The 27281-nt window shown below is 43.1% G+C and overlaps 1 pseudogene; it reads right to left on the bottom strand.

Moving 5' to 3' along the window:
• LOC149300909 (CAP-Gly domain-containing linker protein 2-like) overlaps nucleotides 1-26486 on the bottom strand; it is a 30147-nt pseudogene extending 3661 nt beyond the window's left edge.
• Between the last annotated feature and the right edge of the window lie 795 nt (nucleotides 26487-27281).

Below are 27281 nucleotides of genomic sequence, written 5' to 3'. Positions count from 1 at the left end.
AAAGTGAGCACAGGCAAGGAAAAGAAAGACAAGTAACGCATGATAGTCTGCATAAGGTAGTAGGATGTAGAAGATGTATAAAGAATAGGTCATAAAAAAAGCTAAAAAATAATGAAATATTTAAATCATATAATTACCAGTTATTTGAGCCCTTAGTGCTTCAATGTGGGAAGACATAGATGACACCTCTTTGTCTCGCTTACTGAGCTTAACTTGCAGATCTGAATGCAAAATAACATAATATGAGTAGTCAAATTTCTTTTCTTCATCTCCAAGGACACATTAAGAATTATTTATACACTTCTGTTTCATAAGACAATGCAGAGTGCTACGGATAATGCTGATCCTGGAGAAATGCGGGGACATTGGACTGCCTAAAGAAACACTTATCTGCGGATTAAAACAATTTTCCTTTAAGCTGATTGATGTCATGAAATATAATGGCCTATACTAAAGAAAAGCATTAAGTAGTTTTATGAATAACTCTTTTTAAATTGATTAATAAAAAACATTTATGACATTGAAGTAAGTGAAGGATCAAAAGGTGACTGCCTCTTTAATTTAATTTAATACATCATTTAATGTATTTAATTTTTGAAGAGTTTTTTTTTTACTTAACATAATGATACAGGACCATCTTACAAGTTAGGGACCATTTGATCTCAGGAAATATTTGATCTGCCACAAAAGGTACCAGGACCAGCTTTGCTGCCCTGTTATTTGTGCAACCAAATCAGCCCTCCCCAAAGAGGAACAGTAAAATTACAAAGAGGTAGAAGTAAATTAATAGGGATTAATAATCCTGAAAACCAGTTCGCCACTTCAATATCGTACCCACAGGGTTGGTTTTTAATATACACCGATCAGCCATAACATTATGACCACTGACAGGTATGGTGAATAACACTGATAATCTTGTTATCATGGCACCTGTCAGCTGTTGGGATATATTTCATCCTCAAAGTTGAAAGCTGGAATAATGGGCAAGCATAAGGATCTGAGGGCCAAATTGTGATGGCTAGATGACTGGGTCAGAGCATCTCCAAAACTGCAGCTTATGTGGGGTGCTCCCAGTCTGCAGTGGTCAGTACCTATCGAAGTGCTCCAAGGAAGGAAAAGCAGTCGACCGGCGACAGCACATGGGGGTCGAAGTCTGGCCCGTGTGGTCAAATCAAACAGACGAACTACTGTAGCTCAGGTTGCTGAAAAAGTTAATGCTGGTTCTGATAGAAAGGTCTCAGAACGCACAGTGCATTGCAGTTTGTTGCGTATGGGGCTGCAAAGCCGCAGACAAGTCAGGGTGCCCATGCTGACCCCTGTCCGCTGTCAAACGTGCCTACAATGGGCAAGTAAACATAAGAACTGGATCGCGGAGAAATAGAAGAAGGTGGCCTGGTCTAATGAATCACGTTTTCTTTTACTTCATGTGGATGGCTGGGTGCAAGTTGCATACCTGGAGAACACATGGCACCAGAATGCATCCATGGAGGCCCAATCTCACAATTTACAGGACTTAAAGGATCTACTGCTAACGCCTTGGTGCCAGAAACCACAGCACACCTTCAGAGGTCTAGCAGAATCCTCGACAGGTCAGGGCTGTTTTGGGAGTAAAATGGGGACTTGCAAGATATTAGGCAGGTAGTCATAATGTTATGGCTGATCGGTGTATAGCTAAACTGTAAACTATAAGTTTAAGAAAAAGAAACTTTAGGGCAGTTTTTTGCATTTATTAAAATAAAAGTATTCTATAACTACTGCAAAATTCTGAAGCCATCCAGGATATTTTTTAAGGTCAACAGAGCATTTGACAAAACCGAGGATATATAAAAGAATACAAGTCTACCAAAGCATGCCTTGAAGAGCTTGTGGGTTGACTGCAATTACCCCATAATTTTCTATAAGAGACACTCAGTGGAAAAAATGGGCAATGGACCTTTTTACAAAATGAAGAAATAAGACCAGTAGCTAGGTTTTTGTTATGTTTGCATAAAGCTATTAAGAGGGGAAATAAGTTATGCCTGTCCCAATGGTCTAACCACACAGTTAAAAACGACTGCATGTCATGTTTTAGGAGCACTGCCAAATCACTGTCCTTCTAGGATATGTGCCCAAAATAAAGCAGCTTCATATAAAAATATGGTAGCTACAATTAATCAGATATCAAATATGAAGGCGTTAAGCATGTATGTTCCTTGAATAACCAGATTCTGATGTGCTTCTTCCATTTATACCGTGCCACTACAGCTGGATTTTTGGTTATGATATCTAGACAAAAAGGTAGATTACTAATAACAGATCATACATTTGCATTTTGTGAAGAGAGAAGTTGCTCCATGGACTGTAGTTTGTTTTCCAGAAGCAATATGTTATCCTGCAATCTTTGGATTTCTTGTTTGTTTCGAAGGTCTGCTTTCTGGAGGGAATCATAATCCACAATTTTATTTTCAGCTATGGAGATCTGTTCTTTCATGAAGGCTATGGCTTGCGTCTGGTCGTTGTATTCGATGTTTATCTTTTCCAGTTCACATACTCGCTGTTCTGTTGCTCTGTATTTGTCCTTAATGTCTTGAAGTTCTTTAAGATGTTGATTGGTTTTTGATTCCAGCTGTGTTTTCCAGTTGTTATTGCCTTCTTCTATTTCGTCCTTAATTTCTTGTATCTTGGATTTAAGGATCTCTTTCTCGTTAATATGAACTGCTATTTCAATCTCGTTCTTGGCTTTTAAGTTCTCAAGTTCCAGCTGATGTTCCATTTTAAGACTCTCCATGTTGGCTTTAAGATCTACTACCTCTTTGTATTGAGTGTCAGGGCTTGTAACCAGGGACCCTTTCAAGTCATGTAAAGATTTCTGGTGATCAGAAACAATGCTGTCCAGTTTGGATTTCCAGCTGTCCATCATACGCATATTCTCCCTTGTGGCTAGCTCTAGTTTCTTCCTTAAATCTGCAATCTCCTGGACATGTTTCTCATTCAGCCCATTGAGCTTTTCAATTTCTTGTTGGTATTTTTTCATATTTTTCTCATACGTGTCCTTTTGTTGACTGCTTTCCTTTTGGTGCTCCTTGCTGGCAGATAAGAGCTGATCCCGGAGACGCAATGCCTCTGTCTGCAGTTCAAGACTATGCTCGGGTATATCTGTCTGGCTTGAGTTCAACAAGCAGTGTTGGAGGTCCTCAATTTCATTGCGACGAAGGCTCAGTTCCTCCTCCAACTGTTGGATTCTGGACTGCTCTGCTACAGTTGTAAGCTACAGAAACGGGAGTAAATATGGAGAATTAGACTATATATAGATTACCTTTGTTAATGTAAAGGTTTAATTACTTATTTTACACCAAGGTACAGTGTATCTAATTTTAAAATTATGATTTCTAAACACAAGGTTAAATGTTCATTGCAATACTGGATAAAGATGACAGCAGTGCGCGGCAGATAATACAAGATCGAATCTTTTGTGATGGGACTGGGAGTAATCAGTACACTAAAAAAAGTCATCATACGCAGGACCCCTGAAGCCACAATTGACTGCCACTGATCCTTTTTAATAAAATATGGAGATTGAAACAGAGTAAATAACACAAAACCTTAACTTTTCCTCTCACTGATTTCTGGGCCAAGAAAGTTTTGTCCTCTGAAGTCACTACAAATTCAGGAGGGCGTTGTGACACCTCGAAGTCCGCGGGCCGCACGTTGGACGCCCCTGGTCTACATGATCTACTAGCGTTAGAGATACAACGCACAGTAGAGAGCTCTCTAGTAGAGAGGTAGGGTGCATTGGGATGACACACTTTGACATTTCTTTGTGACTGGAAATAGGAATGTGGGTCCCACAAATATCGTTTACAAGCGCCACTGTTCTGGTGCCATGTTAGTACCCTGGACAGCAGTCTTAGATGACTAACTACAATGACTGTACAAAGAGAATATTATTATTAGTATTTATTGTTTTATATAGCGCCATCAAATTCCGAAGCGCTGTACAATGGGCAGACAGGACATAACAAATATTATATATGATAACAATTTGACTTACAGAAACAACAGGTAAGGAGGGCCCGACTCTGAAGTACACCTAGAAGTTTGAAAAGGAGCATGTAAATTACAATGGTGCAATATCCATGATTATGATACTCATACATGCAAATATAGAGTTGTATTATTGGTGACCATACAGTTTTATTATTAGTATTAGCAATATTATATAAATCTGTGCAATTTGTAGCTCCCTTTGTGCTAGCAGATTGAGCAATATGATGCTAACCTCTTTAAAACATTTACCTTTCAATTAACTTAAAGGATCCATTTACGACTGGGCCTATTTTTAGGAAACTCATAATTGGTAAGTAGAACATTGAGTATTTATTTAAAACAGGCAAAATACAGTCTCCAGTTTATTTTTTTTGGGTATTGTAACCAGTTTGCTTGGACTATTGAACTCAGATTCAGGACGAAGCCAATATTTGGATCCTGAGTCATACCAAAAAATTAAACCAGACTATTACAACAGTTGTAAATGCCAAACTGAAGGGGAAATCAGGAACAAATAAGAAAAATCAAAGTCAGTAGGCCAAGCAACAGATCAGGCACAAATACAAGGATTACACAGGCAACAGGACCCCTGAGCAACCAACTGAGGGACACATGCAGAACGTCTACCTGCCAATTACCGTAACTGGAGGACTTGATAACAAGTATTGGTTGCATGGACACAATTCATAATACTTTATGTCTTGTACTTCCCTTTTGTCACCTTATTATGGAGCTCTTTTTTGTTTTTTGTAAATCTATATTTAATTGGATATTTTTGTGGAAATAAACATACAGATAACACAATCATAAATACCGGTAATAGGAGATCCTTAATGGACATTATACAATTTATTTGATTTAATAAAAAAAGAAACTTTAGTCTTTTGTCCCATAGGCCTTGTAGTTCGGTTCGGGCGAATATTCGTGCACATTCTTTGTGTTCGTATTTTTCTTTGTTTTTTTGTAGAAGGGGTTAATACGGGGTTAACGCGGCTTTGGTTGTGTGTCTTTGTATATGTTTTGCCGCCGCCATGTTCGTTTCTTCGGTCTTCGGGCTGGACAATTAAAACGCACCCTTCGTGTTCGTTTTCATGTTTGCCTGAATACGAATGCACAAGTCTACTTGTAGGTACTTACAGTGGTAAATAATGAAACACCCTAAATCAGCCAAGGACTTAGCAAAGGGTTACTAAGAAAAAATGTCAGAATGCACACAAATATAGTATACAGGGCAAAGGTACAAAACAATATGAAAAACACATTTTTCCACAAAATTCGAGCGCTTAACAAAAACCCAGTGGTTTGCTATGTCCCATATAGTTTTGACCACAATGATGAATGGATATGACTTCTAATGTTTTCAGAGTATGCAAAGAATTGTGGAAAAACTGCAAAATCTACAATATAAGTATGTAGATTAACCCTCTTCAATTAACCCTCTTCAATATTGATACAAGAGTTTTCTTGTACCTAGAAGTTTTCACTTCAGTGCCTGGGATACTTTGTAGTCTGGTTAGTGATGACATCTTTTTATGCCTCACAATTGCTTTTTAATAAAGTCAGATTGGACCCTTAAATGAGGACCTTTTGATCAGGAAACAATTTCAGGTGTATTGCATGTTCATTGTTTAAATTGTGTTCTATGTCTTATATTAATACATGTTTCTGTAGATGAAATGACTTAGAAGTCCATATTTCTAGGTTAATGAGTTATTAGGGGGGGATGTTTATATGCACAATTTATTCTCCAATAGCTTTTTTTAAACATATGCAGTGCATAACATCCAGTATAGTATCTGTTTAATATGTGATATACTTAAAAAGTTTTTTTTTAGATTTTATTTTTTTTAACCTGATGCTAAGCTAAGGGGTTAATTTTTAAAAAAAGTTTATATTTTGTAGTTAGTGTGGTGGGGTTAGTTGATAATTAGTGAGATATGGTTAGGTTTAGGGTTTAAACCTAAAAAAGAGAAGATTTTATATAAATGAACATTATATATAAATATAGGGTTTCCAAATTATGGCATGTTAACAAATGTTTTTGGGTTTTTTTAAATCTATTTTTTTTTAAATGTTATTCATGAAAATATATTAATATGGTGCCTATTGTTCCCAAAAAGTGCAGACTCTATACAAAATAATGAGCACAAATGCAAAACAAAATCCAGTGCAATCGTGGTGGAAAATCAAAAACCGCCATGATGTAGCTCTTGCTCACAGTATAACCCCCCATACACACAAACTTTAAGCCAAAAGGCCAAGTCTGTAACAAAAAGACAGAATACTGATGTTTAGCATGGCTCATGGTTTTGCATGAGGCAGAGAATTCCACCTACGTATAGCATCATTAGTCAAGGTCATGAATGTCTTTGGCAGGCATTGTGGTCCACCTGACCCAACCTCATGGCCTGTTATATTCCTGTTATTTTCAACCATGATATAGGTTTGTCATAAGGTTTGATTTCTCCAAGAGACGTTACCTAGAAGCTCAACCATAGGGGAATAATGGTCTTTGACCAAAGGTCCAGACCTCGACCAAGCATCGTAACATCTCCATTCTTTCTGCTACTATGTAAAAAAAAACCTTTTCATTATTATTTTTTTTGACTGATTGTGCTATTGCATTCTGTAAGTTATTAAACAGGTTTCTTGCTTTATACTTATGATTTATAGATCCATCCCTTGTTCCTGTCTAGGTTACTGAAAGATCTGAGGGCAAAACTGCCAGGGAATCATTATATGGCCCTGGCTGTTACTATGTTCCAAGTTGTGTTTGAAGAAATGAAGGTAAAAGGAGAAATAGAAAAATACATAATTTGGTTAATAATGGGATGAAAACTGCAAGTGTAAATGATAGGGAAACAGTAGAAAAGAAAGAAGAGTAAATACTAGACTTGGGCACCAGGGGGCTCTTCGTGTTCGTCTTCGTGCTCGTCTTCGGGGGAAAAAAAACCTTCGTATTCCGCGAATATTCGCCCCGTTCCTGTCTTCTCTTCGGGCGAATATTCGCGGACATTCTTCGTGCTCGTTTAATCTTCGTTTCCTTCCCGGTTGCCTAGCAGGGGTTAATACGGGGTTAACAACACATCGGAGCAGCAGCAGCTGCCGTGAAGGAACGTGTGTGCAACTCTATTGGTCGTTTCGGCAGGGGGCTGGTCTGGCATCAACGAGTGAATTGCAGAACGCACTTCATTCGTTGATGGCAGGCCAGCCCCCTGCCGAAACGACCAATAGAGTTGCACACACGTACTGAGGTGTACTGTACACAAAATGACCTAGAGACAAATGCCTCCTCCGTTTATCATACACAATCACACATCCATAGATGTTTAATAAAAGAATAGGGATTATTTTACATTTTTAAATTGATTTTGGACCACTTGTAATACATGGCTAACATTTGCTACCTATTCACAATGGCATACTTTGCAACAACCCAACTTTTACTGGACAGGACTGGAAAAAAGCAGGACTGTCCACCAAAATCTTGGGTGTGTTGGCAGGTATGCGGATGGAAAAATGTTGGACAAGAACTAAAAAATAGCTTAGGGTTAATGTACGGTTATGTTTAAGATTAGGAGCAGTGCACTGGTTTGGTTAAAGATGTATTATGTCTAAATAATAATGTAATTTTAATTTTAATGGGTTTTTAAAAAAAAATTAGGTGTTTATTTAAATGTATTTTAAAGTTAGATTTATTATTTAGTACTTTATTATATTTATTTAATGTTTATACTAGTGCTACCTACCGAGCTATAACTACCAATGTGTATTTGCATACCTAGATAGCTAAATTAGATGGGACAGGACTGGAAAAAAGCAGGACTGTCCCTGAAAAAGTTGGGTCTGTTGGCAGGTATGTGGATGGAAAAATGTTATAGTATGAAGTGTGAGTTATAGCGTTAATGCTAGTGAGTGTAGAAGTGAAGGCCAGGACAAATAACACGAGGAAAGGTCCTTGTGATTTGTGCATTGTACGTGTATGTGTTATGTGTGTTGTCACTGTGTGTTATATGTGTTGTGTGTTATGTGTTATGTCACTGTGTTATTTGTGTTATTGTGTGTGTTATGTTTGGTTGGTTGGTTGTGTATCAGAAGGAAAATAATGAAAAGGAAATGGAAAAGGTGAATGAGTGGGCAATTGGCGACCCACTCACCTGTTTCACACCAGAGCAAAGCACCCAAACAGTGTCAGTCCTAGACATTTGGCAGCGGACTTCCAGAGCTCAGACACAAGGTCCTAGCGTAAGCTGGCTACATTGGCGGAGGTAGCAGGCGTTGCCACACCGCAGCAAGTGCAACCAGAGGGGAGAAACTGCCCTTACCATTAGGGACATTTGCGGCATGACACTAGCCAGGAAGCAAACTGGCATTGAAGAGACGCTGACACCACCAGCAGCAGCAGCAGAATTGGGAAAGACTAATGAGTGCGCAATTGGCGACCCACTCACCTGTTTCACCCCAGGGCAAAGCACCCAAACACTGTCAGTCTTAGATGTTTGGCAGCAGACTTCCAGAGCTCAGACACAAGGCCCTAGCGTAAGCTGGCTACATTGGCGGAGGTAGCAGGCGTTGCCACACCGCAGCAAGTGCAACCAGGGGGGAGAAACTGCCCTTACCATTAGGGACATTTGAGGCATGACACTAGCCAGGAAGCAAACTGGCATTGAAGAGACGCTGACACCACCAGCAGCAGCAGCAGAATTGGGAAAGACTAATGAGTGGGCAATTGGCGACCCACTCACCTGTTTCACCCCAGGGCAAAGCACCCAAACACTGTCAGTCTTAGATGTTTGGCAGCAGACTTCCAGAGCTCAGACACAAGGCCCTAGCGTAAGCTGGCTACATTGGCGGAGGTAGCAGGCGTTGCCACACCGCAGCAAGTGCAACCAGGGGGGAGAAACTGCCCTTACCATTAGGGACATTTGAGGCATGACACTAGCCAAGAAGCGAACTGGCATTGAAGAGACGCTGGCACCACCAGCAGCAGCAGCAGCAGCAGCATTGGAAAAGGCGAATGAGTGGGCAATTGACGACCCGCTCACCTGTTTCACCCCAGGGCAAAGCATCCAAACACTGTCAGTCCTTGGCGTTTGGGAGCGGACTTCCAGAACTCAGACACAAGGCCCTAGCGTAAGCTGGCTACACCGGCGGAGGTAGCAGGCGTTGCCACACCGCAAACAGACGCAGCCAGGGGGGAGAAACTGCCCTTACCATTAGGGACATTTGAGGCATGACACTAACCAGGAAGCGAACTGGCATTGAAGAGACGCTGGCACCACCAGCAGCAGCAGCAGCAGCAGCAGCATTGGAAAAGGTGAATGAGTGGGCAATTGACGACCCGCTCACCTGTTTCACCCCAGGGCAAAGCATCCAAACACTGTCAGTCCTTGGCGTTTGGGAGCAGACTTCCAGAACTCAGACACTAGGCCCTAGCGTAAATTGGCTACACCAGCGGAGGTAGCAGGCATTGCCACACCGCAGCAAGTGCAACCAGGGGGAGAAACTACCCTCTCCATTAGGGACATTTCAGGCATGATTTCAGCCAGGAAGCGAACTGGCAAAAGATACTGGCACCACCACCAGCAGCAGCGTTGGAAACGGAAAAAGGTGAATGAGTGGGCAATTGACGACCCGCTCACCTGTTTCACCCCAGGGCAAAGCATCCGAAGACTGTCAGTCCTTGGCGTTTGGGAGCGGACTTCCAGAACTCAGACACTAGGCCCTAGCGTAAATTGGCTACACCGGCGGAGGTAGCAGGCATTGCCACACCGCAGCAAGTGCAACCAGGGGGAGAAACTACCTTAAACATTACAGAGAAAAAAAATTAACTTTCCAAGCTAAGAGCTGGGTAACCCAACTTGGGCAGATTGAATTTAAGAAGGGCAATCTGCTCCATCATATGAGGTGCCATGCGTGAGCGCTGTGGACTCAGTATGTTTCCAGTCATAGAAAACACGCGCTCACTTTGAACAGTGGTTGGCGGACATGATAGTAGCTGCTGCGCAACCCATGAGAGTGCAGGCCACACACTCTTCTTTTCATCCCAGTAGCTAAGAGGATCAACATTAGGCGCAGAAGGAACTTCACAGAGGTAAAGTTTGACCATTTCAGCAGCACTACTCTGCTTTCTGCTGCTAGCTCTGTCAGATGGTCCAACTATACTCCCAAGTGCCTCTTCCCAAAACGCAGCTGCTCCACTCAGCTGTGTTGTGCTGCTTGTGGCACTGCTGCTGATGCTGCTGCTAGGAGTAGCAGACCACATCATCTCTTCCTCCTCCTGCACCTCTCCCTCCTTGGACAGCATTCCCATTTTACGCTGCCAGTCACGCACCTTGTTGACCAATTGCTCCCGGTAGCTACTGAGAACATTAAATTTCAAAGCTAGCTTTCCCTTAATTCTTGGATCGCAAAGGCACGCTAGCATCATTTCGGGACTCTCTTCCATTCGTTTGCGAAGGTGTACTTTTAGCAGATCCTTCAGCTTCCTGACTATGGCTGCTACGTAAGGATGTAGAGTGCCACCTTGAACAGCCTCACGGTTTCCAAGGAACACATCCATCTTGCTGCCTAGATGGGAGAACACTGGGATTACCTGGGCCAGACTGGCAGTGTTTGAGCTTAAATTTTCTGTGGCATCCCTGAATGGTTTAAGGACTGCCACTAGCTGGGCGATCACTGTCCAATCCTCCCTATTCAATGGAGAGGTAATCCCAATATTGTGCTCTGAGGCAAGATTATGGATTGCCCTCTGCTGCTCCAAAATCCTCTCCAGCATGTCTAACGTGGAGTTCCACCGTGTACTGACATCCTGACGTAGGCAGTGTACGGGAAGACCTGACCTCTCTTGCTCTTCCCTCAAAAGTTGGCTAGCCTTAACACTATGGTGAAAGTGCCCAGCGATCTTTCTGCAGCGGGACAGAACTACTGCTGCCACATTAGTTCCTTCTGACATTGCTGCCTTCACTACAAGATGGATGATGTGGGCTGCACAGCGCACACCAACAATATGACCATCTCGCAGCGCTTTCACCATATTGGCACCTCCGTCAGTTACCACAAAACCAACTTCAACATTGGCGCCCGCCTCTGCTCCCACCCAAAGGCTAAACATTTTCCTCATTGCATGCAGAATATTTTGGGAAGTGTGCTTTTCATCCATCACTTCTGCATGGAGAAGGAAAGATCGGTAGCCTGCTGCAGCAGCTTCCTTAGACACACCGGGCTGCCACCAGTGTGCTGTCAAAGAAAGAAAGGCATGCTGGCCGCTAGGTGCACTCCACAAATCTGTAGTGAAATGAACAGACTGACCAGCAGCCTTGGAAAGCTCCTCTTTCACTGCTGCAACACAGGACCGATACAATGAGGGGACAATGTTCCTGCTGAAAGTGGAACGTGAAGGAACTGTATATTGTGGAGCCACAGCCGCCATCAATTGTTTGAAAGGCTCCCCTTCGATCATAGAGAAGGATGCCCCTCCAACAGCAATGAACTGACCAATCAGTCGCGTTACTTTATTGGCCTGCTGTTTGGGCATTGACCTTTTGGATTGGAATGTTCCAGGGTGGGCTGGACATGCAGTGCTCCAACCTGCCTTGGTCTCTGGCTGCCAGCACTAGCTGCTGCTGCTGCTGCTGCTGCTATTGGCTCAGAAGAAGAAGCTGTTGGGGTTTTTCCATGGCCACCAGCTATGCTGCCTGCACTAAGTTTTACTTCTGCATCTTTCCCCAATAGCACAGCGTTGTGTTGAGTGCTGAGGTGATATTTCATGCTAGCACTGGTAAAATGGCCAGACACTTTCCCTCTGCTTATTAGCTTCCCACAATGTTTGCACTTTCCATAGCACCCTTCTTCAACATTTTCAAAGTGCTCCCAAATTGGGGCGCGCATAGCCTTGGAGTGTGCCTTGGGTGCTGCTCCTACTGCTCAGGGTGGATGAACAGAGGCAGAACTACTGGTGGTGGGACTGGTGGTAACAGTACTGGCCATAGTGGGACTGCTAATTGCTTTAGATTTGCTAGGTTTTGCTGCTGCTGCTGGTGGTGGTGGTGATGGTGATGATCGTAGCGGAGAAGGTGGAGGCTCAGGAGAAAATTGTGCACTAGTCATTTGGACACTGCTCCCTGAGGAATCTGATTCCTGACCACTCATCTCCTCTACTTCCTCTGGCTCATAGTCTAGCTCTTCATTAGCCAGATCGAATGGAATTCCTGCTAGGCTGGAGCTAAGACTGATATCGTCGTGAGACTCGTGACTAGTAGTAGTGCGAGCAGGAAGAATAGACTCTGCACTTGGCCTCTCAGTCTCAGGCTCCTCTGCTACCTCGCTAGGTGGAGTTCCACCATGTGTAGCCCTCTCTCTAACTGTCTTTACAAAAATTTTGTAAGGACTTGGTGGCTTGCTAGAGGTACTAGGAGGACATGGCGTGGCGGTACCAGTGGGAACAGTAGGCGCAGCACTAGTGGTGGTAGAGGCGGTGGGGGGGGGTGGTGGTGGTGGTGATGGTGGTGGTTTTCCCTACAAAGGAATGAGATCGCTTTGGTTTGGGACCCCTCTGAGTCTTGCTGCTAATTTGGCTCTGCTTGGTACCTTGCATGCTGCTTTTTAGTCACTGGGCTGGTACTACTTGTGCTACCCTTTAACTTTGAACGTGCTTCTGGTGCTTTAGGCTTTCCGTAAAAAACCATAGAGCTTGTGGGCCTAGCCGCACTACTACTGCCTGCTTTTGGTGCCTTTCCTTTACTTGATGATCCTTCAAGCAATGCTTCCCCAAATGATAAGCGAGAGCTTGGCCTACTTGGCCGACTAGACTGATGCAAAGGCTGCATCTTAGAACTGGTGGTGGTGCTGGTGGTGCTGGTGGTAGATGGAGTTTGTCCCTCCTTAGTCCCAAAAGGAGGATCCATTTCAAATTTTGTGTTGTGTGTGTAGTGTAGTGTAGTGTAGTGTTTAAAAAACTATAAAAAAAAAATAAAAAAAAAAATAATGGAAAAACGAATTAAAGACAAAAATATTAGAGGAAGTTCTCTTCAGTGCTACTGCTTAAAAAGTAAAACTATCCCCTGTCCCCTCTACTTTTTAATCTGGCAATTGAACCTCTAATACGTGTCATCGAGCGTTCCGCCGAGCTTGAGGGAATCAGGGTGGGTGATGTTGAGCTAAAGATTGCTGCCTTTGCTGACGATCTTTTGTTGTATCTTTCTAACCCCAAAGCAGCGATGCCTTACCTACTTGACTTATTTGATCAATTTCATAAGTCCTCGGGTTTCTTGATAAATAAACTTAAGACTGAGGCGCTTCCCATTTTCCCCCAGGCTAAGCGTGGATGGGGTGGGTCGTTCCCCTTCAATTGGACTCAACTTCCCTCTTTGAAATATCTGGGCCTTACTATTCCCACGAATTTGGCACATCTTTATAAAATAAACTTTCCCCCATTGTTGCGTCAAATGGAAGACTCTTTTAAATCCTAATCCAAATTTAATCTTTCCTTTTTAGGTAGATGCCACCTATATAAAATGGCCTTTTTCCCCAAACTATTATATCCGATCCACATGCTGCCCATTTCCTTGAAGAAGAAAGACATCCAATGTCATAATGCGTTGCTGCGTAAGTTCCTGTGGTTTAACAAAAAAGCTAGAATTTCGTTGGTAAAGCTCCAACAGCCTGCTCATAACGGTGGGGTGAATTTACCTAACCTACTGGACTATAATTTGGCATCTAACTACCGTTATGTGGCGGATTGGCTGCGTGGCAGGTCTAGATTCACTAATGTGACTCTGGAGCAACAACTCTCTCCAACTATTTCTTTGGCCTCTCTCCTGCATCTGTCTAAAGCTAACTTACCATCGGACGTTGTCTCCAATCCATTGTTATTTCATACGTTGAAGGCCTGGGAGCGTGTTAGATGTCGCCTGGGTTTGGAGGTTCACTATTCTCGGTTCTTGCCCCTGGTCCGTAACCCGCAGTTTCAGCATGGGAGGGAGGATGGTGTCTTTAAACGACTCGCCTGGGCGGGGGGTCGCGCTGTGGGTGATTTTCTTGACCCGCGAACGGGTAAATTATTGTCCTACTTGCAGTTCCAATCTAAATACTCTACTATTCAGATTCACCCTATTCACTACCTTCAACTCCGTAATTATGTTAACACTCTACTTCCTTACCTTTCTGGGGCTAATTCCAATAACCCTTTAGACCAGATAACGATATTGTCCCCCGCCACAATGCTCACAATGTCCACAATATATAATCTGATCAGACCGGTCATCGATTGGGAGTCCCACAGAACAGGTGTTACCTCTTGGAAAGCTGATTTTCTGAATTTGAGTCCAAAACGGGTTCTCCAGGCGTACACGTGCAATTCTAAAGTCTTGGTGTCTAGGGACTACAGTGAGATGTTCCTTAAGATTTTGCATAAAGCATATGTCACCCCCAAGCTCCGGTTTTTAATGGGCTTATCAGACCATTCCCGGTGTTTCAAGTGCCAATTGCCTGAGGCCGATCTTCTTCATGGCCTCTGGTCCTGTAGCTCTATTACCCCATTTTGGAATGCATTGCAATTGTATATTACAGACACCCTGGGCATTCGTTTTGCGATCTCTGTAGAATGGGCAATTTTTGGTATACTTCCTGACCATGTTCCTCCCACTGTAGCGAGAGCTAAATTTATCTTGCTCATTCTCTCAGCAGTTGCAAAACGGGCTATATTGTCACAATGGATTGCTCCCCAACCGCCGACGCTGCCTTTGGTCCTGTCGCGGTTGCGCTTTTTGTTTCAAATGGATTGGCTTGAAGCCGTTCTTCATAAAGAGAGCAAAGTTAAATTTTTGTTTAATCGTTGGTCCCCGTATATTGCGACACTAGATGGCGATACCAGGCTGTCGTTATTTCAAACATTTAATACTACTGGGTGGTTTTGCCTTCAGGTCTTGAAAGGTACTCGCGCCGTACCAGGGTTTTGATCTCATTGACGGACGGGTTTGTACATGTGTGTAACATGTTTGTTTTTGTTTTCTACGCCTTATGGTTGATTCCATGATTGTCATCTGCCTAACTTTATTTTTGGTCACTCGGATTATTGTTTGCACTGTATGTGATACTATATTGTGCATCACTTGTATCTGTATACGCCTATTTTGTCATCTTGTCTGTATATGACTTTGTCATTATGCTATATGCTTTGTCTTCTCCGTGTAATAAAGAAGTTTTAAAAAGTAAAACTATGCTTTGCAAAACAGTTAACGTCACTGCTTGCTGATCAAAAAAAAACACAGCACTTATGCGGCTGCACTCACTAGCCCAACAAGTTCACTTCACTGATGGACTGAGGTGAGCAAAACAAATGAAATAAAACGAAAGATTATTAATTAAGAAAAATTGACTTGGTCTCTTGCTGTTGCTAAAACAAAGCACAAACTATAGAGCTGCAGCACCAGTACTAATAAGATTAGCTGAACTATACGCTAGTAGTAATTAATTAATATTATTATTTTTATTTATAGCTAATTTAATTAACTATTAAGATAAGAAAGAATTATAGAATTATTGATATTACTGATTTTAGATTAGACACTAGAAGATGTCTTGAATGTCTACAGTACACTCTACACTAGTATACTATTACTAACTATAACTGACAAATATATATATAATTTTATAATGAATTCAATTATTAATTATATTAATTAATATTACTGATTTTAAATTAGACACTAGTAGATGAATGTCTACAGTACACTCTACACTAGTATACTATAGTATATATATATATGACTGACAAATATATATATATATAATATTATAATGAACTATTAAATTATAGACTCTATTAAATTATTATTTATAAATTCTATTTAATTTATTTAAGCAGGACAGGCAGTAGGCACTAGTGCCAGCCCAGGGCAAGGGCACCCCAGTGCCACTGAGACACTGGGTGCACTGTCAACTCAACAGCACTTACACTACAGTTGATGACAAATTAAATAAAAAAAATAATTAAATTAATCAAATTATTATTATTAATTATATTAAGTAGCACTGAAGTGAGGATGAAGTACACTGTGAGAAATGTCAGGCTAAGGCTTACCAGTCTCACACAGAACAGAACAGACCTGGGCAAAGCACGGCCCGCGGGCCACATCCGGCCCGCTGAATAGCTCGGACCGGCCCGCAAAGAGTGTCCTGGTGACTCACCAATGAGTCCGGTGTCCCCCCCCGCCCCGGTCACTTACCTTAAACTCCTGTGTTGGAAGCGTTTGTCTCGGGTGCCGGCGCTTTACGCTGGGCGCCGGCATATGACGTCAGACGCCGGCGATCAGCAGTGAAGCGCCGGCACCCGAGACAAACGCCTCACGCTTCCAACACAGGAGTTTAAGGTAAGTGACCGGGGCGGGGGGGGAGATCCTGAGAAGGGGGGGTTAGGGAGTTAGAGGGGAGATACTGAGAAGGGGGGGTTAGGGAGTTAGAGGGGAGATACTGAGAAGGGGGGTTAGGGAGGGAGGTCTTACTGTGTTTGTGTGTCTTACTGTGTGTGTGTGTATCTTACTGTGTCTGTGTGTGTCTCACTGTGTCTGTGTGTGTCTTACTGTGTCTGTGTGTGTCTCACTGTGTCTGTGTGTGTCTTACTGTGTCTGTGTGTGTCTCACTGTGTCTGTGTGTGTCTTACTGTGTCTGTGTGTGTCTTACTGTGTCTGTCTTACTGCGTGTGTCTTACTGTGTTCATAGCTTATTCAGTTATTGTAATAAATATTTTAGCCCATTTTTTAGCTCAAAATATTTTTTCCTTTTTTTTCTCCTCTAAAATCTAGGTGCGTCTTATCAGCAGGTGCGTCTTATAGAGCGAAAAATACGGTATGCACTCCGAAGCCTTGTTCATTTTGTTCACTTCTGTGCTGTGCTAATAGTTATTCAGGCCTTACTTATTCAAGCACCTCTACCAATGACGTAGGCTTGAATAACTTTATTAAACAGCACATAAGTTAACAAAATGGACAAGGCTTCGGAGTTTGTAGTTTGTAGAGGTCTGGCCCTCTAAAACCATTCCAATTTCTCATGTGGCCCCATGGGAAAATTAATTGCCCACCCCTGGAACAGAACAATCTTTCTGTAACGCTCGGATGCAGCACAGCAGTGTTGCCAAAGCAGTCACAGCGAAAAATGAATGGATCTCTCAGGCAAGCTCTGGTCTTATAAAGGCGCCTTCAGAATTCAAAAAACAGCAGCACAGGCATTGGACGAGACCCTTAGCGTGACGTCACAAGAGTGAGCTGATTGGACAGACGAGATCAGCTCACTCCTGTTTGAAATTTTGGCGGCTGCGCGGCAAAAATGAAGACGATCACGAAGAATCTTCGTTTCTTCGTGGTTGTGAGTCTTCGTCTTCACCTACGTTTTGCCGGCACTGTATTCTCTTCGGCGTGTCTTCGGAACGAACAAAAAAACGGCCTCTTCGTGCTCGTTTTCATGTTCGCCGGAAGACGAATGCGCAAGTCTAGTAAATACTCTTTTGAAAATTAAATACATGGGGAGGAATGATATGAGTGTAATGAAGAAACAACAAGGAGGATGAGGACAAATATTGAGTTCATTAGTTTAAAGAATCAGGGATGTAAATCAGAAAGGGAAAGGAGGGTGGGAGTGAAACAGTATAATTTGGATATGACAAGTACAAAACAAAGATATTAAAATACATGGCAAGGGCATTTCCATAAAAGAAGAAAGGGACTGCAAATTAAAAAAAAAAATGATTATCCTTTGCTATGAGGAAGCCTTCTGGGTTATAATCCAAACTGAGTCCCCATTGTTTTATTATTTTATTATTCCACATTTGCAACAAGTGAGTAAGTAAAATAAGAGGTGTTGCCCCATGGGTCAGATTTTTTTAATCTCACAGTTAAAGGACTGCTACAGATTAAGCTTCAGAGGTTTCACCAGATTAAAGATTTCCTAGATTATTAAAACTTTAGCAACACGGGAAATTCCAGGGATTTAATGGAATAACGAAAGTATTATATTCAGGATTTACTGGAAACAATTAAGTTCTTAGGACTCATTCTCTTGAAGTCTGGCATCTGCCAGAGGAACTTTTTGTGTAGAATTCAACTGTGTAAAACCATTTGGTTTTAAATCACACAAAGGTTAACCCTGCGTTGTAATATAAATGTATGGTAGCATTCTGCACTCTCCTTTTGGAATGATCATATTATTATTTATTGTTTTATATAGCGCCATCAAATTCCATGGCGCTGTACAATAAGTATTTTATAGACTACGTGATTATATAAAATCCACTACATGTATATGCTTTTTAAAGATAAATGTTGCTATTCTTTCTCCAGTCTTTTAATACCTTTCTTCATTTTTCCAAAAATTCTTTGCCAGCATGTAATCTAGGAAGGCTGTATAGTGATTCAACTTGCCTTAAGGCAGATAGCTCGTCCTGATCTAGATGGTAGATAGTGTTTCAAAGAGATTAAAATGTCTAAAAAATGTCAACTTTTTGTGCTTGTGTTACTCCTTTAACATAGGGGAGGTTTTTGTCTGTTTTACCCCAAACTTCAATAGAATGCATAGTGGAGTAAGTAATATGGGACCAAGGAATGCATATATTTCTAGAAATCCAGAACAGCTTTCAATGGTTAGCTCTATTAGTTTTCTTGATCTATCCATGACACTTTAACAGGGAAACCTTGCATTTGAGTTGATCAGAACCCACTTAAACATAGTCTTATTTTGATAAACTTTTAAGCATTTTTTAAATGTAGCAGGTTTGTTCAAAATATATATAAACTTAGGTGACATGTTCAATGTTTTTTACTAATTTTTTGAAGACAGAAAATAATATTCCCCATAATCTGAAGAAATACATGTGTGGCAGTGAATGTGTTACAATACACTGTTAGAGTCTATAGAAACAGATCAGTTTAAGAATCCTCAAAAGAGCATAAAAATCAGTAGTACCAGAGAAAAATCCAAACTTTCTACAGATCTACAAGCGATCTTAAAAATAATCTGATCACACACGGGCACAATGTACTCTATGCAATAATGTAATCAATTGACTTTATTGCACAGACAATTTTTAAAATCACTTAATCTGTAGACGTTTTAAAGTAGCTGTGGAAAGGAACAGTTATAAGGACCAGTCTGTAAGAATAAGCACAAAATTAGACATAATGACCATGAGAATGGATAGGAAATGTGCTTATACATCATTGTACTTATTTAAACGTTGGGGTTACAATTTAATTTTAAAAGATTTGGGACCAGATTGTTTTACTGTACCTGAAATCACTAAAGTGTTTGTTATTAAAAGACTATAAATCTTTTTCAGAAGCTCTGGCAAATAGACTAAAGATGGAAGTAAGTACATTGATACACCTTAAGATGACGTATTATGTTCCGAATAGTTCAGTTTTTGGTATTTTTTTTTTTTAGCGATTTTTTTGGGGTTGCTGCTGAAATGATAGGTTTCCAATCTGATCTAGTTTCTTTAGCTCCAGAAAAAGCCTTTGTTTATGTTGATCATGCATATTCATTGTGTGTTTTAAAACATGTTGAACACTAGATGGCGCTATAGGTGATCATGTCATCTGGATATTTCTATCGCAATCGACATTTCCCTAATCTATCAAAAACCCAAGATTACTGCCTTGGTGTTATAATTGACTCTGATGCTTCTTTCATTCCTGCATCATATTTCAGACAATCAAATAATTTTAATATTGGAAACAAACTGATACTCCAGTTTAATTAATTGTATAGATGCAAAGTGTGTGAAAAGTTCCTTATTTGCATTTTGGATACATTTCCCATTGGTTTTTTTTTAACACTAATTGGACCTTCTTATTAAGATTCAATTGAATGTTTCTAGCGTTTCCATAATTTTCTTTTAATTTACACTTCAAAGATGTAATAGTTGCGGTGATGCATAAATAAATAATTTATAAATAATCAGGAAATTAGCTTTTGATTGATACCGTAACAATAATCCATGCAGATGATTAAAGTTTGGCTCCATTTAACCCATGTGTAATAATGCCAGTGCCTGAACATCTTAAGCATGTTCACAGGTCCTTCATACTTGTCAAGTTACGGTTGGTTCAACCACAACAATGAGACTTATGTCTTGAATATCAATGGTCCCAATATTTATTTGATGGAACGCAAACTGGTTAAATCTTTATGTTATAAGATAAACATGTATGTACACAGAGAACTGAACCTGGTTTCTAGGGACCATACCTGGGAACTCTCCGGGTTTGGCCTGGAGAACTCCGGGAGAAGCACAGTTTCTCCGGGTCAATACCCGAATCCTCCAGATCGCGGGATCTTGATACGCCCCCTCCCTGCCTATTTCCTCTTTAAATGGGTGTGTTTCCCATGATGTCATCAGTGGGAATGCCCCTGACATCAGCGGGACCGCCCCCGATATCAGAAGGACTGCCTACTGACTTCAGTGGAAAGTTCTGGCCGTGTCCCGCAAGGGTAGGCTCCAGGTAGCTGAAGCCCAAAAATTCCCAGTTATGATAGTGACCATTAAGCATTTGCAGGTGTTTATCAGAGGATAGGGTCAATTACAATGAGGGTGCCTCCACTCAAGTTTTGGCTGTAAAATCATGTCAGTGTGTGTGCCTGCCAAACTTTAAACTCTGTAAATAGCTGAGGAATAAATAGCATAATGGTAAAGTATGAAGTATCACACCTCCATCAGAAAAGTTTTTCAGCTCCCCTTCATGCTCAAGATTAAGTGAATATATTTCACTTTTTCCCTATATACTGTATGTGTCCCCTATCTTGCAAATTTAGTTTCTCTCACTGTTTGTATATTCTTCTTCCATGGCAAATCCTTCACAACCTGCATAAATAAAAATATACATATATATAGAATGCACGTGTGATGGAAACCAGGGTTGCCAGGTTGCGCTCTTTCTTCCAGGGTCCCAGTAGAACTTCGTTGCTACTCACTGCTGTAGCAAAGTGATATAGTTTTTTTAGGGAGTAGTTTATCCTACATAAATCCAGTTGATGCTTGGCATTATGCTATGGGGAAGGGCGACCAGTGAAACCAGTGAGTGCCCACTCAGTCCATGTTATTCTAAAGGGGTCAGTATAGGCTTGATTGTGTTTATTAAAAAAACAAAACATAGAGCTAAAACACTTAATTGTAGCTCAAGGACAAACATCAACAGCCATACCAAGTATATGTGTCAGGCCCCATCCAGGCTGCAGTGCTGCATGTCTTTAGTTTCCCTAGTCCTTGCTACAGTTCTCTCTTTGCAGTAATCCATTCCTGGATTTTCCTATGCTCTGTCCTGTACCTCTGATTCCTTGATTCCAGTCTTGCTCTTTGCTTTAGCTCTGTTCCCTTTATAAGGTGTACCCAACCCATGTGTTCTGTTTGTCTCAGTCATCAGTCTAAAGGTTTAGATTCAATGTTTGGTTTCAGTTTATTAGTGATTCAGTAAGCGTTAGGACTCACCGTCATTGGAGTACTTTGGCGTAGTGGTGGGCTAAGCATACTATGGCCATAAGATGTGACAGAATCTCCAATAGTTGTCATACAGTCCTAGGCTAGTTCCTGTATTTATGTGTGTCAGTCTGTGATGTAACGTGTATCCCCGGTAGAGGGGTGTCCTGTCCTGTATCCCCAGTAGAGGGGTGTCCTGTTCATGTCAGATATTGAGTATTCCTTGTCTTGTTCCCTGTGGTACCCTGTATTATGTATATCTTGTCTGGTTATGTTTCTTGCTTGGTCTCACTGTCCCTTGCTCCTTGCTCTGTCCCCCTTGCTTGCTATGTTTCTCCTGTACTCTGCTTAGCTTTCCATACTCCCAGCCTGCAGATGCCTGCAGGATATCTCCAAATTCTGGTTAATATCAGATGCTATATCAGGACGCTGGTATGTGGCTGCACTCGGTCATCAGGCCCTGTCCTACTCCGCTACTGCACTCCATCTTTGGGCGCTCTGGGTCATTACACTCGTCTGTATGGACCCGGTTCGTGACAATATGCAGACATAACATGTGTAGTGTCAGTAATACTAAAAACTGTACACCATGAAAGTACTCTACTATGTTGCAGCACGACACCAACAATCATTCATGTGAAATAATATTAGAACATAGCAATAGCTGTCATGACAAAACATGTAAACAGTCACAGGGGCACAAAAATGTTGGTATTATGGTAGGAATGGTACCTGTGGAAAAGGAAGTAGGGATAGGAAAAGAAATATCACAAATGTCCAAAGGATTGAGGGGATCAGATGAAATGTGGTGTGGGGGTTAGTCCTCCTCTCCATAGGCGTCGCTACGGGGGGGGGGGCAGTGGGGCAATTGCCCCCCCTGGATTATTCATTTCCCCCCTTTTGCCCCCCCACCAAATTTGGAACCCCCCCCTCCAGCTGCAGTACCAAATGGCACAGTGCCATCTAAACGTAAGGGCACAATGGGCAGTTGCCCAAGGGCTTCGTGTTCTAGGGACATGTGGTGAATCACATTGCTGCCAGCAAAGTGATTCACTACAAACCTTCTAGAACAGTAGCGTATCTACAGGGGAGGGGGCGAGCGGAGAGGCCGGTCTTTAAGGCCGAGGCAGCTGCAAGATTGTGATCTCCCCAACCAGCCCTGCTCAGCTCACATTTTTGTAAATATTTTATTATATCTTTTCACATGACAACACTGAGAATAAAAAAAACAGCTGTGGAAATATTTCAGCACCACCCCATATACAGTATGATATTGTGTGGTCAAGCTCATGTGCCCACACGCCACACCAGGTGCATAACTAGAAACCACACCTTCACATGCAACATGTCCGACGGTGCCTCCCATGCCCCAAACAGCTTGTCGGTGCCATCTTTGTCCCAAAACTGCTTGTCTGTGCCCCAAAAAGCCTACCTGTTCCATCTCTTAACAGCCTGCCCCAAAATACTTATACATTCAATCATTCATTCATCAGAAACTACGGAACTGAGGAGCAGAGAAATAAGGCACGTTCTGATGGAGTTCTGCATGTATTTGCAAGGGGGAAACATTTATTTAGAGGGACACTTAGCTATTATATGAATTAAGATGCATAAAATGGCTAGGTCGTCCCTTTGAAGGGATTATTTCACCCAGTCAGAGCTAATTAACAGATGGTGCAAAAACTATACAACCAGTTATATTCCTTACGTTCATTCTTATTGCCTCCATTCTAGAACTGATACGAGAAATCAGCTACTGTAAAGGCGAAGGGGTTGATTAGTAGAGAAGAATAATAACACAATATGCAAGAGAAGAAAGTTGTTGCCCCAGCTATATTCACATAGTGAAAAAAAAAAGAAATGGCATTAGCTATGATAACGTTGATGGATTTTACAGCATGCTGGTCTTTCACTGATTTCCAGTCAAGCAGTGACAGGCATGGCTTTACCCTATTATACAATGTATCTCGGGAGGAAAACTTTCGGTAATTGTCTAACAATATCTTTTTCATCCAGGAAACAAATAATGCACTGGGTGCAAATTAGTGAAAAGGTGAACCTAGTCAATGTGTGTGTGACATATTGTAATCCTACAAGAAAAGCACGAATATTGCAAATACCTAGAGATTAAAGAGCCATTTCAGACTTCTTTTGGATCTTGATACGTTTTCCCTTATTGTGACAGAACTCCTACATTGGAAAACCCAAACAAGAGAAAATATAGCAGTTCTTCACTGTAAAACATACTGTGACAGAATGACCTGTCATACAGGGGCCCAAGGTACTCAGAGATGGCTCCAGCCTGGCTGCCAAACAGGCAGGAACTCCATTGTGTAAACTAATCCTATTAACAGGATACCTGCGTCTCTTCACCAATGATCACCAGGATAATTGGGTCGATCTACTGCCGTTCGCTGAATTCGCGAGGAACAACACGCTTCAGGAGGCTACCAGGATCTCTCCGTTTTTCTGCCTTTATGGCCTCCACCCGCAGTCTCTCCCAGGGACATTACCAGTTTCACCTGTTCCAGATCTGGAGGAGAGACTCGCTTCCATCCGTGCCACCTGGGCTTCTGTTCACTCCGCTCTGGAACGTGCTGCTCAGCTCCAGCAAAGTCAGGCCAATAGCAAGCGGTCTCCCAATCCCTCGTATCAGCCTGGCGATAGGGTTTGGTTGTCTACATGGTTCCTGAGACTCTGGGTTCCTTCTATGAAACTGGCTCCACGATTTATTGGGCCCTTTCCGGTTCTGCGTTGGATTAATCCGGTGGCGTACGAACTCTCGCTACCCAGAACACTTCGTATTCCTCGGGTATTTCACGCCTCCTTGCTGAAACCTCTGGTCTGCAATCAGTTTACCCGAGGCGAACACTCTACGGCTGAGACTTCCAGGAGGGGTTTGGAGGGACATACCCCCCAGGTCATTCTCGATTCCCGGCGGCAACAAGGCAGTCTGCAATACCTCGTACAGTGGAGAGGTCTCGGTCCCGAGGAGCGTTCCTGTATACCAGCCACGCCAGACATCCTTCTCGTCCTAGTGGTCGCCCTGAGGGCGCCCTTTTGAGGGGGGGTACTGTTACTCACCTGTCCCCGGTTCCCACGCTGCCGCAACAGCCGCCGCGCAGGAGAGGGAGACCCCCCTCCACCACGCGGCCACCTCCACAGCAGCTGCCACGAAGGAGAGGGAGACCCCCCTCCACCGCACTGTCCCCTCCGCAGCAGCCGCCACGAAGGAGAGGGAGACCCCCCTCCCACACACGGTCACTTCCGCTGTCATCCTCTGAAGTGGTGTCCTGCTTCCGCGCGCCCTCTAGTGGCGAACTCCCTAACTGCAGGGCTTTATGAAGGGAGACTACGCCACACTCAAAATGGTCGCGATTCCCGGAAGTGATGTCATGATGGGTTGATGGGAGATTTAGACTTCCTCCGCGGTTCCCCATTTAAACCTCTCAGACCAGCTACACCTTGCCTTCTGATGGTCGTCTATGCCTTGTGCTAGTGCCCAGATAGCGTTTACCTTCCTGATTCCTGTGTTTGACCTCGGTTTGCCTCACTATGTTTTCCTGTATCCTGACCTCGGCTCGTTTATTGTTTATCCTGATCTCCTGAATCCTGACCTCGGCTCCGTTTATCGATTATCCTGCTCTCCGGACTCCTGACCTCAGCTTGTATGAACTGTTCTGTCCTGGAGTCCACGGTGTCTCCTATTAGTTGTACATGACAATATGTTAACTATTTTTTATATTTAATAAAAACTATGACAAAAAAGCCTTGTTTGTATTTTCTTTTATTTACCAAACTGCCCCAAGTTATGCACATCTGACCCCCAGCTTGCCACTCTGCCCCCATATATGCCTTATACCTCCTATGTGCCAGAGATTCCACTGTGCCCCCTGATATGCCACTGTGCCCCCGATATGCCTTATACTCGTTATATGCCAGTGATATGCAAATGAGCGCCCGGTATACCTTTTACCCCCAGATATGTCTTATGCCCCCCTGATATGCCTAATATTGATATGCCTTATACCCCTATATGCCTTATAACTTCCAATATGCCACTCGCCCCCACTTATACCTCCCTAGATGCCACTGTGCACCCTGATATGCCACTCCTTGGCATATCAGGGGGCACAGTGGGAGCTTGGCTCCCATACACCCCTCTGATTCCTCCCCCCCCTTCCATACACCACTCTGCCTCTCTCCCGACTCCCTGGTGTTTTGTGAACCTCCGTTGTTGACAGGCACTTTCACTGCAGCTTCATAGAAGCCTCAGCGTAAGTGAAGGGCAGTAACGGAGGCTGTCTGTGCGCATTGCGCAGACACCCACCAGCTGACAGAGAGGATGATCCTCTGCAGGAGACCTCGATTCTCTGTCAGCTGGTGGGAGTCTGATGCGAGGACAGCCTCCGTTACTCACCTTCACTTACGCTGATGCTTCTATGAAGCTGCAGTGAAAGTGCCTGTCTGCAACGGAGGTTCACAAAACACCAGGGAGTCGGGAGAGAGGCAGAGTGGTGTATGGGAGGGGGGAGGAGTCAGAGGGGTGTATGGAAGTGGAGGGGAGAGACGAAAGTTGTCTGTGCGTATCGCACGGACACCCACCGGCTGACAGTGAGGGCAATCCAGGTCCCCTGCAGCGTTGCGGGGGATCTGGATTCTAGTGTTATAATCCGATCTCTGTTTAAGGTCGGATTATATAAGGATATAAGGATTTTATAATCGATAAAAATCGATTCGACTTATCGATAATGAAAATCGTTGTCAACGATTTTCATTATCGATTAGTTGTTTCAGCCCTAGTTGTGTCTACTTATTGGGTACACGTACATAGCATGGTTCCAAGGTGTGCATGCTGACTGGTACTGGAAGTGATTTCGGGGACAACAGGATACATGTGGGTGATCTCTGGGAGTTACTACAGCTCTCTTGGTGAACCCGTTACATTGGCGGCAGCGGCGGGAACCTCCTTGCAAACGTCCCTGCGGAGTACCATCGGGTATACCAGCAGCAAGCTAAAGATGGTTCCAGCACTACAGGACGTGTTGGTGCGCAGCAGAGTCATGAGTTACATAAATGCCTGGATGGAGGCTCTCAGAGTGGACCAGGGTGTCTGAGGAATAGTCCTTCCATCCTCCAAGGAATGGTACGTGCTACAACTAGATTGGCAAATGCAGTACCTGGGAGAACAGCCCCAAGAGGACTTAGTGGCTGGGTTGGAGAAGTTGCTTCCACTTGAAATGACTGTTGATACCGGGCCCTGTATTGGCAGGCCGCGCAGTGGTGTCCAGAGCTGAAGGATGACTACATGCCAGAGGGCGATGACTTTGGTGGCCCAGGATTGAAAATGGAAACCTACAGGAGGACCGAGAATTTGGGAGCCCATCGAAATATCAGTGCGAGGAGATCCGGGAGTTCAGGGAAGGGATTCTCGCAGATGTGCCCTGTTACCTGCCCGACTTGTGGGCTGATTTCGATTATTTGGTTTATCAAGAATGGAACCTGGAGCAGGCCTACCAAGAACTCTTTGACCGTGCTCAGCAGTGTGCCCCAGTGGATCCTGTGAGTATTGTGCCCCCACCAGAAGCACAAACAGCCGAGCAGAGTGCAATTGGCCCCTGCCCACTCCCTTCTCTCACCCCAGACACTTTGCCCTATTCCCCGCAATATGGCCCAGAAACTGACCGAGACCTCCCCTGCATGTCCCAGGCAGATCCCTCAGCTGAACTGCTGGTATCGAGGCAGAGCACTGCTGGCCTCTGCCCACCCCTTCCACTTGTTCCCAAGCCTG

Source organism: Sceloporus occidentalis, unplaced genomic scaffold, assembly GCF_023333645.1.
Source record: "Sceloporus occidentalis isolate IW3139 unplaced genomic scaffold, rSceOcc1.0.p SCAF_22, whole genome shotgun sequence".
NCBI classification, from domain to species: domain Eukaryota; kingdom Metazoa; phylum Chordata; class Lepidosauria; order Squamata; family Phrynosomatidae; genus Sceloporus; species Sceloporus occidentalis.
The sequence above is the reverse complement of the archived record's forward strand: the minus strand, read 5'-3'. Positions and strand labels throughout refer to the sequence as shown.